This window comes from Tamandua tetradactyla, chromosome 1 (assembly GCF_023851605.1).
Source record: "Tamandua tetradactyla isolate mTamTet1 chromosome 1, mTamTet1.pri, whole genome shotgun sequence".
Taxonomy (NCBI): Eukaryota; Metazoa; Chordata; class Mammalia; order Pilosa; family Myrmecophagidae; genus Tamandua; species Tamandua tetradactyla.
In genome coordinates this window covers 61,055,785-61,068,279 of record NC_135327.1, presented here as the reverse complement: position 1 = coordinate 61,068,279, position 12,495 = coordinate 61,055,785, and the positions used below count along the sequence as shown (strand labels likewise).

General features: G+C 36.4%; 1 protein-coding gene across 3 annotated transcripts in view; it reads left to right on the top strand.

Moving 5' to 3' along the window:
• GMEB2 (glucocorticoid modulatory element binding protein 2) overlaps positions 1-12,495 on the top strand; it is a 49,774-nt gene that overhangs the window by 13,852 nt on the left and 23,427 nt on the right. The window lies entirely within an intron of this gene.

The following is a 12,495-nucleotide window of genomic DNA, read 5'->3' as shown; positions in this document are numbered from 1 at the left end:
TTCTAAGGCCATAAAATGTCCAAACTGGCATCCAGAGAAAGATACCTTGACTCAAGAAAAGCTGATAACATCCATAACACTTCTGTCAGCTGGGCAGGTTCGTGGCTGGTGTCTGCTGGTCCTTTAGCTTCTGGTTTCAAACAGCTCCCCCATGGGCATTTACTTTCTGCATCTCTGCGCATCTCCATGTGTATTGGCTCTGAGCTTTTTCCAAAATGATTCCCTCTTAAAGGACTGCAGTAAATGGATTAAGACCTACCTTGAATGGGTAGAGACACATCTCCATGGAAAGCACCTAATTAAGAGGTCCCACCCACAATTGGGTGAGTCACATTTCCATGAAAATAGCTTAGTTAAAAAGATCCCACCCCAAAACTAGGTCTGCCCCACCAAAGATTGGATTAGGACTGAAAGAACATGATCTTTCTGGGGTACACAACAGTCTCAAACCAGCACAGAGTTAAAAAAAAAATCCATTAGCCAAAAAATCCCATATTTTCTTCCACCTGACTAAACTGATAGCTTCCCTTTGCTGTCCCCAAAGAGAACTACTATAGCAATTGCTTGGTGGCAGAACACCTCCTCCCCTTAGGGGGTGAGATACAGCGTGACTGTCAGCCTTGACACCGAGCCCATGTGTTCCATCATCCCTCCCAAGTAGAGGAACATTCCTGTGGATGGGGGTGGACAGGTGTTCTTATCAACCTGATGTTATTATTTTTTTTAATTTTAATTTTGAATTAATTTCGAATTTACAGGATACTTGCAAAAATAATACAAACCCCATGCGGAGAACTCCAGCATATCCCCACTCCCCAAGATACCCAGATCCACCAATTTCAACATTCTGTCATCTTTATTGCATCATCCTTTCTATTGTGTGTCATCCATCCATCTGTCTATCTATCTATCTTTTGAACATTTGAGAGCAGGTTGCACATATCGTAGTCTTTGAACATATAATACTTCTGTGCATGTTTCCTACAAACAAGTATATTCACTTATGTAACCACTGAAGTACAATTATCACGTTCAAGAAATTTAATATGAAACTTACATTCTATATTCTAATTTTTTCTTACTTCTCAGTAATGTCCTTTTGAGCCCTTATTCCTTCATTCTTAAATCCCATCCAGTATCAGGTAATGCATTTAATTGGCATTGTCTCTTTTCTTTTTTTTTTTAACTGTGGAATTATGTATTTATTAATATTATGTATCATATAAATCTTCCCATCCCAGTGCCTCCCAAGCATACCATTCGGTGGGGTTAATCACATTCTCAATGTTGCAGTACTTTCACTACAAAAACTTGCTGTTCACCTCAAGCAGAAACCCTCCACTCATTTTGCATTAACTCCCAATTTCCACTGCCCAACACGCCTGGTAACTTGTACTCTACTTTCTGTCTCTGTGAGTTTGCATATCCTTTATGGTTACCATAGGGCTTAAATTTAAAATCCTAAATATCTACCAATCTCGTTTGCTTTGACACCAATACAACTACAATAGCAAGTATAAACTGTGTTTTTATACCCCTCTGTCCTCCCACCCTTATATAGTCCTTGTCACAAATTACATATTTATACATTGAGTCCAAATCATTGATTTATCATTACATCTTATGCATTTGCCTTTTAGATCCTATAGAAAATAAAAAGTGGAGTTACACACCAAAAATACAATAGTACTAGTATTTGTATTTACCCATGTCATTACCCTCACCAAAGATCTTTATTTCTTTTTGCAGCTTCCATGTGTTGTCTAATGTCCTTTCCTTTCAATCTGCAGAACTCTCTTTAACATGTAAGGTTGGTCTAGTGGTGAAGAACGCCCTCACCTTTTGTTTATCTGTGTCTATCTTAATTTCTCCCTCATTTTTTTAAACCATTTTTAAATTGTGAAATATACCATTTATACAGGAAGGCAATAAATTTCAAAGTATATTGTAACAAGGAGTTATAGAACAGATTTCAGAGTTTGGTATAGGTTAGAGTTCCACAATTTTAAGTTTTTCCTTCTAGCTGCCCCAATATAGCAATATAATGATTCGGCAGTCATACTCATTTGTTAAATCCTGTCTTCTCTGTTATAACTCCACCTTCTCCTTTGATCTTTCTCCTACTCTTTAGGGGTATTTGGGCTTTTCCCATTCTAACTTTTTCATGTTGGAAACGGCTGTCAGTAATACAGAATAGGGGGATGGAACTAGTTGCTGTTCTGGAGAGGCTGGCCCCTCTGTGTTTCAGAACTTTTCTGGCTTAAGAAGCCATTTGGAGGTTATAGGTTTCTGGAAAGTAATCATAGTGTGTGGAACCTTTGTTGAATCTCAGATAAAGTCCTAGATGTTGTTTAGGGTTGGCAGGAATGGTTTTGATTGAGGTTTGTCAAACTATGATAAATAGCAATTATCTAACTATTTATTTTGTTGCATTTCTTTTCCCCCTTTTGATTAGGAAGACATTGCGATCCCTTGGTGCCAGGGCCAGGCTCATCCCTGAGAACCATATCCCACATTGCCAGGGAGACTTTCACCCCTGGATATCATGTCCCATATAGAGGGAGGGTAACAATTTTTTTTGTAGAATTGGACTTAAAGAGGCCACATCTGAGCAATAAAAGAGGTTTTCTGGAAGTACTCTTAGGCATAACTATAGGTAGGCTTAGCTTCTCTACTACAGAAATAAACTTCATAAAATCAAGTTTAAGATCAAGGGCTTGGCCTACTGAATTGGGAGTGTTTAATGTTTGAAATAGTATGAGGGATTTTCCTGGTAGTAAAGCTCAATAATTCCATATTTTTTCTCAAGTCTCTCAAGGGACTTTGCCAATGCTTTTTTTTTTTTAAACTTTTTTTTATGGTAAAACATAACGTTTATACAAACCAAAGAAAGAAAAAAGCAAAATTTTTCAAAGCATACTTCAACAAGTAGTTACAGAACATATCCCACAGTTTGTCATGGGCTACCATTCTACCATCTCAGATTTTTCCTTCTAGCAGCTCCAAAACACTGAAGGCTAGAAATAATATTAATATAGTGATTCAGCAGTCATACTTGTTCATTAATATTTTCTGTTCTACCTCCTCCTTCTCCTTTGAGCCTTTTCCCAATCTATAGGGATCTTTGGGCAATGCCAATTCTGAGTTTCTCAGGTTGAGAAGGGATGTCAGTACTAAAGGATAGGGGGATGTGATTAACTGATAATCTTGGAGAGGCTCGTCCCTCTGATTTCAGGATTTATCTGACCTAGGAGCCCTCGGGGAATTATAAGTTCCAGGAAAGCAAACTTAGCACATGAAACCTTTATAGAGTCTCAGTTCAAGCCCTAGGTATTCTTACGAGTCAGCAGGAGTGATGTTGGTTGGGATTTAGCAAACCATGGCAATTAACACTATCCAACTGACACTTGCATAAGAGCAGCCTCCAGAGTAGCCTCTTAACTTCATTTGATCTGTCTTGGCCACTGATGCTTTATATACTTTATATACTTCTTTCCCCATTTTGATCAGGAAAGCATCATCGATCCCATTGTGCCAGGGCCAGACTCATCTCCAGGAGTCACGCCTCACATTGTCAGGGAGATTTCCACCCCTGAATGGCTTATACCACATAACAAGGAGGGCACTGATTTTCCTTGCAGAGTTGGTCTTAGAGAGAAAGGCCACATCAGAGCAACAAAGAGGCTTCCTAGAAGCAACTCTTAGGCCTGTTATGGGTAGTCTCAGCTTCTACCCTACAGAAATAGAGCAAGCCTCAAAATCCAGGGCTTGGCCTTATTTCTTGGGAATCCCCAATGGTTGAGAGGGTACCAAGGTTTCTCAGATTGGAGATTTTAATAGTTTTATATATATATATACACACACTTTTTTTCCCCATCAAACGCTCAAGGGACTCTACCAGTACTTTTTTTTTTGTACACAAGTGATCATAGCAGCATTATTTGTAATGGCCAAAAACTGGAAAGAACCAAAGTGACCTTCAGCAGATGAATGAATAAACAAATTGTGGTATATACAAACAATGGAATACTATTTTGCAATAAAAAGGATCTACTAATACTTTTTAAAAAATTTTTTTGTATGCTGTATGGCTCGGGTCACATTTCATTCTTTTTCCATGTGAGTATCCCATTATTGCAGCACCATTTGTTGAATTTTGGGTGTTTTTTTTGCAGGAAGTATGTGGGCTGGGAATCAAACCTGGGTCTCTTGTATGGCAGGCGAGAATTCTACCAGTGAACTACCCTTGCACCCCTACCAATACTTTTAAATTATCAACCCACCATAGTCTGAGGTGTATTCTGGTAATTACATTAAGCCACATACAACTACAAGGCCTTGTTCCTGTTCTGGACTGCAGGAGTCTGGGTTGTTTAAATGAGCCATTGAGACAGGTAGATATAGATAATGTATTATAGAAAATTTAGGTTCTAGACTTAATAAGCTCTCTGCCTTTGGTCTCATCAGCAGGTGAAGGTCTAGAGTACATACAGTATCATCTTTTACTCTATATTCGAACTCACCTCAGACCTAGCCAGATTGGCTTTGTTTTAAACTCTAATTGAAACCTGACCTCTTTTTAGGTGACTTTAACTGTTATTATATATAGTTATGCTGACTTTCAGGATTACAGCACTCTATCTCTGGGTCCTAGGCCAATACTTTTTAATTATCTGCCCAACATATTCTGGGATGTATCTGGGCACTACATTAAGCTGTACAGAATTACAAGCCGTCATCCCCATTCTGCACTCCCTGTGTTTGGATTGTTTAAATGGGCTATCCAGACAGGTTGAGTTAGATAATATGCCATAGGAAATTTAAGTTTTAGACAAAATTTACCTGTTTGCCTTTGGTCTCCCACCGTAGGTAAAATTCTAAAATATAGACAGTGTCATCCTTATCCCTTGTTCTGATTTAGCTTAGTCCTGACCAGATTGGCTTCATTCTTGTCTGTAATTGAAACCTGATCCCTTTTTCAGTTTCTTTAGCAGTTGTTGTATGTAGCAAAGCTGACTTTCAGAGCTGCAGAACTCCACCTCTGAGTCTTAGGTGTCAGACAGGTAGCCAAAGTTCCAGGGAGATACCAGGTTATACACATATAGCACAGCCTCTCAAAATCTAAAAGTAAAATTTACAACTCTGGACTAGATGTGACTGCTATAAGAGCTTACGATTTTCTTATAAGTATTTTCTAAAAGAGACTTTATTTGTTAGGCTACTGAAATGCAATATACCAGAAATGGAATGGCTTTTAAAAAGGAAATTTAATAGGTTGCAAGTTTACAGTTCTAAGGCCATAGATATGTCCTAACTAAGGCATCCAGAGAGAGATACCTTGGCTCAAGGAAGGGTGATCTAGGGAGGCACATGGCTGGCGTCTGCTGGTACTTGTTTCTGGTTCCATTGCTTCCAGCTTCTGATGCAAGTAGTTTCCTCTCTAAGCATTTGCAGGCATTCACTTACTTCTCTGGGACAGAACTCTGGGTTTCCTCTCTTAGCATCTGCCAAGCTGAACGTTTCTTCTTCAGATTCTGGCAATTTCTGTGAGTCCTTGCTTAACACCCAGGCTATTTCTTCATATTATTTTTTTAACATATTTTTTATTTAAGAAAACAAACAATATACTTAAAACCACCAACAGTGGATGTCTTAGCTTAACCACAGGCGTATTTAAATAAAGTATCCATTTAATCATTGGGAAGCCTGTGTTTGTGCAGTAAGTTTCATAAACCAATTTAAAACTAAGGCAACAAGGAAAAAAATCTACATATTTGTACAGCAAAGTTCCTAAATTCTAAGTATTAAAAATGAACTTAGATACCGTTTGATTGGCTGTCAAAACTGTGAATGTTCTCAAAATATCAAGTAGAAAGTTCTTACAAATATCTGCATTGCTATAGTAATGACCTATGTTACTAAATATTTTCCTTATTTCAGGAAAATATGAAGATACAAATATTTTTGCAATTAACACATAGAAATCTTAACCACCTAAAATGGATATCTTAGTTAGCTTATCCATAGGCATATTAAAAAAAAAATCTAAGTAATCATCATAAAGCCTGTTTGTACAATATGTTTCATAAACCAATTTAAAAGTAAAAGCAAGGAAGGAAAAATATCTATAAATACAGATATTAGAGTTACTTGAATTCTAAATATTGAACAGTATCTTAAATACTGTTTGATTACCAAAACTGTGTGTGTTCTCAAAGTACCAAGTAAAAAGTTATTATAAATGTCAACTTTGCTATGGTAGTGAGCTATGTTAGTAAGTATTTTCAAATTTTTGATTTCAGGTATTTATTTTATCTAATATTACTATACCTGCCTATATATTTTTTTTCTTTTTACCGTTTTTTAGTTGTAAAATATAACATACATATACAAAGAAAAGAAAGGAAAAAAGCAATAATTTTCAAAGCACACTTCAACACCCAGGCTTTTTCCATCTCGATCTCCAAACGTCTACATCGGCTCTCCTCTTTCAGCTCTGTTCTCCAAGTCTTGGCATCTGTGTCAGCTCTCCCCAAATTTTTCCGGCTTTTAAAGACTCTAGTAAATTAATCAAGACCCACCCTGAATGGGTGGAGTTACATCTCCATCTAATCAAAAGGACACATCCACAATTGGGTGTGCCACACCTCCATGAAAATAACCTAATCAAAAATTTCCACCCTATGATATTGAATCAGGAGTAGAAGAAATGGCTGCCCCCACAAGATTGAATCAGGATTAAAATGTTTTTTTGTGGGGTACATAATACTTGCAGACCGGCATGGGGATCATACAATATTTGTTCTTTTGTTTCTGGCATATTTTATAACACATAATGTTCCCAAGGTTAATATTCACCTCATTGCATGCCTCATGACATCATTCTTTTCTGTAGCCACACAGTATTCTATCTTATGTAAACACCACAGTTTGCATTCTACTTCTCAGTGTATGCTTCAGTCACCTCCATCCGTTTGACATCATGGATAATGTCCACAGTCAATAATCTGTGTCTTATATCATCCTCACTTAATTGTACAATCATCAGCGCTCTCAATTTTAGACAATTTTCATTGCTCCAAAGAGAAAATAACGGGTCAAGCCAAAATAGAAAATCCAAACCTCCCCTTCACTATTGTCCTTTCTCCCCAGGTATTGCTGTGGTACTTTTGATGTCTTCCTGTTAAGAATATAGACCATAGCATGCAATAGTAGTTTTCCCCTTATATCCCTCAATTATTGACTCTTTTTACAAGATTCATACCTTTGAAGTAGTTCATGTAAGAATTTATTTATATTTGTAGTGTTGATCTGTAGGATACATAGTTCTGTACAACCCCTTTCAATCACATTCACCTTCAAAATGGCCATATTACTTACAAATCCACTAATGAACTGCCTTCAGGTCTATCCATTCCCTTGCATTTACATTCAACCTCATTAGCTAACCATTCACCCATCTCTAGTTCCGTTTATCTCTAGGTCCCCTATATTCTGTATTATAAGCCTTTGAGTTTACCTTTACCAAGGTCATAATAGTGAAGTCATACAGTATCTATCCTTTTGTGTCTTGCTTATTTCACTCAGCATTATGTCCTCAAGTTCATCCATGTTGTCATATGCTTCAGAACCTTAATTCCTCTTACTGCTGTATAATATTTTATTGTATGTATTTACCACATTTTGTTTATCCACTTTTCTATTGATGGGCACTTCGATTTTTTCTATCTTTTAGCAACTGTGAATATTGTTGCTGTGAACATAGATGTACGAATGTCTGTTTGTGTCACTGTTTTCAGTTCTTCTGGGTATGTACCTAGTAGTGGTGTGGCCAGGTTATAGGGCAACTTGATAATTAGTTTTTTAAGGAGCCACAAAACTGTCTTCCATAGTGTCTGTACCATTATACATTCCCATCAGCAGTTCATAAGTGTTCCAGTTTCTCCACATCCTCTCCAACATTTGTAGTTTACTGTTTGTTTAATAGCAGTCATTCTTATAGGTGTGAGGTGGTATCTCAGTGAAGTCTTGATCTGCATTTCCCTTATAGCTAATAATGATGGGCATCTCTTTATGTGCTTTTTAGCCATTTGTATTTGCTCTTCGGAAAAATGTCTATTCCTATCTGTAGCTCACTTTATAATTGGGTTGTTTGCTCTTTAATTGTCGAGTTGTATAATTTCTTTATGTATACAGAATATCAAACCTTTATCCAGTATGTGATTTCCAGATATTTTCTCCCATTGAGTTGGCTGCCTCTTGACCTTTTTGACAAACTCCTTTGAGGTACAGAAGTTTTTTGATTCTGAGGAATTCCTATTTATCTCTTTTCTCTCTTGTTGCTTGTGCTTTGAGTGTAAAGTTTAGGAAGCTATAATTTATTACTTGAAGATGTTCTCCTGTATTTTCTTCTAGGAGTTTTATGGTACTGGCTCTTATAGTTAGGTCTTTGGCCCATTTGAGTTAATTATATTTATTTTTTTAATTTATTTGAGTTAATTTTTGTATAGGGTATAAGATAAGGGTCTTCTTTCATTCTTTTGGCTATTGATATCCATTTCTCCCATGCACGTTGAAAAGACTGTTCTGTCCCAGTTCAATGGATTTGGGGACCTTGTTCAAGATCAGTTGACCGTAGATTTGGTGGTCTATCTCTACACTCTTCAATTTGATTCCATTGGTAAATACTTGTATCTTTGTGCCAGTACACACTGTTTTGACCACTGTGGCTTTATAATAAATTTAAAAATCAGGAAATGTTAGTCTTCCTACTTTGTTCTTCTGTTTTTTTTTAGGATATTAGCTATTTGAGGTCTCTCCCTTCCAAATGAATTTGGTAATTAGCTTTTCAAAATCTTCAAAGTAGGTTGTTGGGATTTTGATTGGTATTGCATTGAATCTGTACATCAATTTGGGTAGAAGTGACATCTTAACCTCATTTAACCTTCCTATATATGAGCAGGAAATGTCTTTCCACTTATTTAGATCTTTGATTTCTTTTAGCGATGTTTTATAGTTTTCAGTGTACAGGTCCTTTACATCCCTGGTTAAGTTTATTCCTAGATACTTGATTCTTAGTTGTTATTTTGAATGGAATTTTTTCCTTAATTGTCTCTTCAATTAGGTCATTGCTTGTGTATACAAACATTTCTGATTTTTGCACATTAATCTTGCATTGTACAACTTTGCTGAATTTATTAGCTCAAGAAGCTTTGTCATAGATTTCTCAGGATTTTCTAAGTATAATATCATGTAATCTGCAAATAATAAAGTTTTACTTCTTCCTTTCTGATCTGGATGCCTGTTATTTCTTTCTCCTGTCTAATTGCCCCAGCTAGGATTTCTAGTACAATGTTGAGTAATAGTGGTGACAATAGGCATCCTTGTCTTGTTCCTGATCTCAGGCAAAATGCCGTTAAGTATGATGCTGGCTATAGGTTTTTCATATATTCTCTTTATTATGTTGAGGAAGTTTCCTTCACTTCCTACCCCTTGAAGTGTTTTTATCAGAAAAGGTTGCTGAATTTTGTTGAATGCTTTATCAGCATCAATCAAGGTGATCATGTGATTTTTCCCTTTTGATTTGTTAATGTGCTGTATTGCATCTATTGATTTCCTTATGTTGAACCACTCTTGCATTCCTGGTACAAACCCCACTCAGTTGTGGTGTATAATTCTTTTAGTGTGTCGTTAGATTGAATTTGCTAGTATTTTGTAGAATTTTTGCATCTGTATTCATTAGGGAAATTGGCCTGTAGTTTTCCTTTCTTGTAGCATCTTTACCCGGTTTTGGTATTAGAGTGACGTTAGCCTCATAAAATGAGTTAAGTGTTGTTCATTTTTCCTCATATTTTTGGAAGGGTTTGAGCAGGATTGGTGTTCTTTTTGAAATGTTTGATAAAATCCCCCTGTGAAGCCATCTGGCCTTGGGATTTTCTTTGTAGGAAGATTTTTGATGACTTATTGAATCTCTTTACTTGTGATTGGTTTGTTGAGATCTTCTATTCAGTATAAGTTTTTCTTGTGTTTCTAGGAATTTGTCCATTTCATCTAAATTTTCTAGTTTGTTGGTGTATAATTGTACATAATATCCTCTTACTAAAAAAAAAAATGATTTTTTTGTAATCACGCAAATATTTTTTCTTGAGAACACAACCATAAAATAAAGATATCAACCTATGAATAGAGTTCTCAAATAATTTTTCACCTCACATGCAGTAAACCTGGAAATTCTGCATACAAGTACACAATTCTAACTGAGAACCAAAGGCAAACTTGGTCCCTGCCCTCATAGAGATGACAATCTTAAAAGACAAATAGACCACAAATAAATACAATCAAGTGGAAAAGGGTATATAGGAGGTATTAAAGAACACCTAACTTATTTACATTTTTTTCCATTTTAAAAATATAAAAAATAATTTACCGACAATGAAATATATAGCTCTTACAAGGTTGGTTCATTGAGTTTTGTTAATTGTATGTATACCACCTGAGAAAGTTCCATTATGCATCTTTCCAGTCAATTCCTGTACCCATCAAATATATGACTTCTATTACCATAGATTCATTTTTCTTGCTTTCTGGAGTCATATAAATAGGATAATGTGTTCTGTTTTTTTATGTATGGGAGTCTAGTCTGGCTTTCTTTCACTTAGCATGTTCTTGAAATTCATTCATGTGTAGCAATGTATTCCTTTTTATTACTGAATAATAATACATTTTATGGACACTACAGTCTACTCTTCTACTGAAGGGCATTCGGTTTGTTTCCAGTTGAGGCAATACGGCTGCACATTCTTGCCAAATATGAATGAGCATTCTTGTAAAATCTTTTTTGAAGACATTAATTTTCATTGCTCTGGATAAACACCTAATAATTTCAATCCTAAAGTTATAGAGCAGACATATGCTTAAGAAATACTAAATAACCTGGGTTCGATTCCCGGTGCCTGCCCATGTTAAAAAAAAAAAAAAGAAATACTAAATAGTTCTCCAAAGTATTTGTTTTATTTTACCTTCCCACCAGCAATGTGAGTTCCAGGTCCCCTAGATCAAAGTGTGTTTTTTGTAAGAAGACATGCAGGCCCTCTTGCAAGTAAAGAAAGATGGAGGGCAAGGGGCCCCCAACACTGGGACAACCTGATTTTTTTTTTAAAAATTTATTGATAATATGTTCACATACCATGTAAATATAACAAGTGTACAATCAGTGGTTCACATTATCATTATATAGCTGTGCATGTAGCATAACAATCGACTTTTCTTTTTCTTTTTTGTGCAAAATAACATATACAAAAAAGCAATACATTTCAAAGCACATCACAATAATTAGTTGTAGAACAGATTTCAGAGTTTGGTATGAGTTATAATTCTACAATTTTAGGATTTTACTTCTAGCTCCTCTAAGATCTGGAGACTAAATAAATACCAATATAATGATTCATCAGTCATACGCATTTTTCTGTATAACTTTTTCTGTATAACTTTTTCATGTTGGAAAGGTCTGTCTATAATCTGGAATGGGAGATGGAAGTAGTTGATGTTCTGGAGAGGCTGGCCCCAATGCATTTCAGGACTTATCTGGTCTAGGGACCCATCTGGAGGTCTTAGGGTTGGCAGGAGTGGTTATGATTGGGGTTTGGCAAGTTATGATAGGTAGCAATATCTAACTGAAGCTTGCACAAGAGTGACCTCCAGAGTAGCCTCTTGACTATTTGAACTCTCTCAGTCACTGATACCTTATTTGTTACACTTCTTTTCCCCCATTTGGGCAGGATGGCATTGTTGATACCACAGAGCCAGGACCAGGCTCATCCCTGGGAGTTATCTCCCACACCACAAGCAAGGGTCCACTTGGCTAAGCGTCCACTGATTTTACTAATTTTCTCAAAGAACCAATTTTTGGTTTTATTGATTCTTTCTATTGTTTTTTTTTTTGTTCTCCCATTCATTTTCTCTCCTTTAATCTTTGTTATTTCTCTTTTATTTTCTTTGGGGTTAGTTTGCTGTTCTTTCTCTAGTTTCTTCTGGTGAGCAGTAAAGTCCTTGATGTTTGCTCTTTCTTCTTCTTTTTTTTTTTTTTAGTGCATGGTCCAGGAATAGAACCCCGGTCTCCCACATGGAAGGCGGGCATTCTAACCCCTGAACTACCTGTGCACGCCTCTTCTTTTTTTTTTTTTAATATAAGCCCTTAGAGCAATACATTTCCTTCTCAGCACTGCCTTTGCCACATCCCATAAGTTCTGATATGTTGTATTCTCATTTTCATTCAGATATTTACTGATTTCTCTAGAAATTCCTTCTTTGACCCATTGATTGTTTGAGTGTGTTATTTAGTCTCCATATATTTGTACACTTCTTTTCCCCCTGTTGTCCAGAAAGTGTTATTGATGAGGTGCCAGGGCCACACCCACCCCCAGGAGTCATGCCCCATGTTGCCAAGGAGACTTTTACCCCTGAATGTCATGTCCCACGTAAGGAGGAGGATAATGA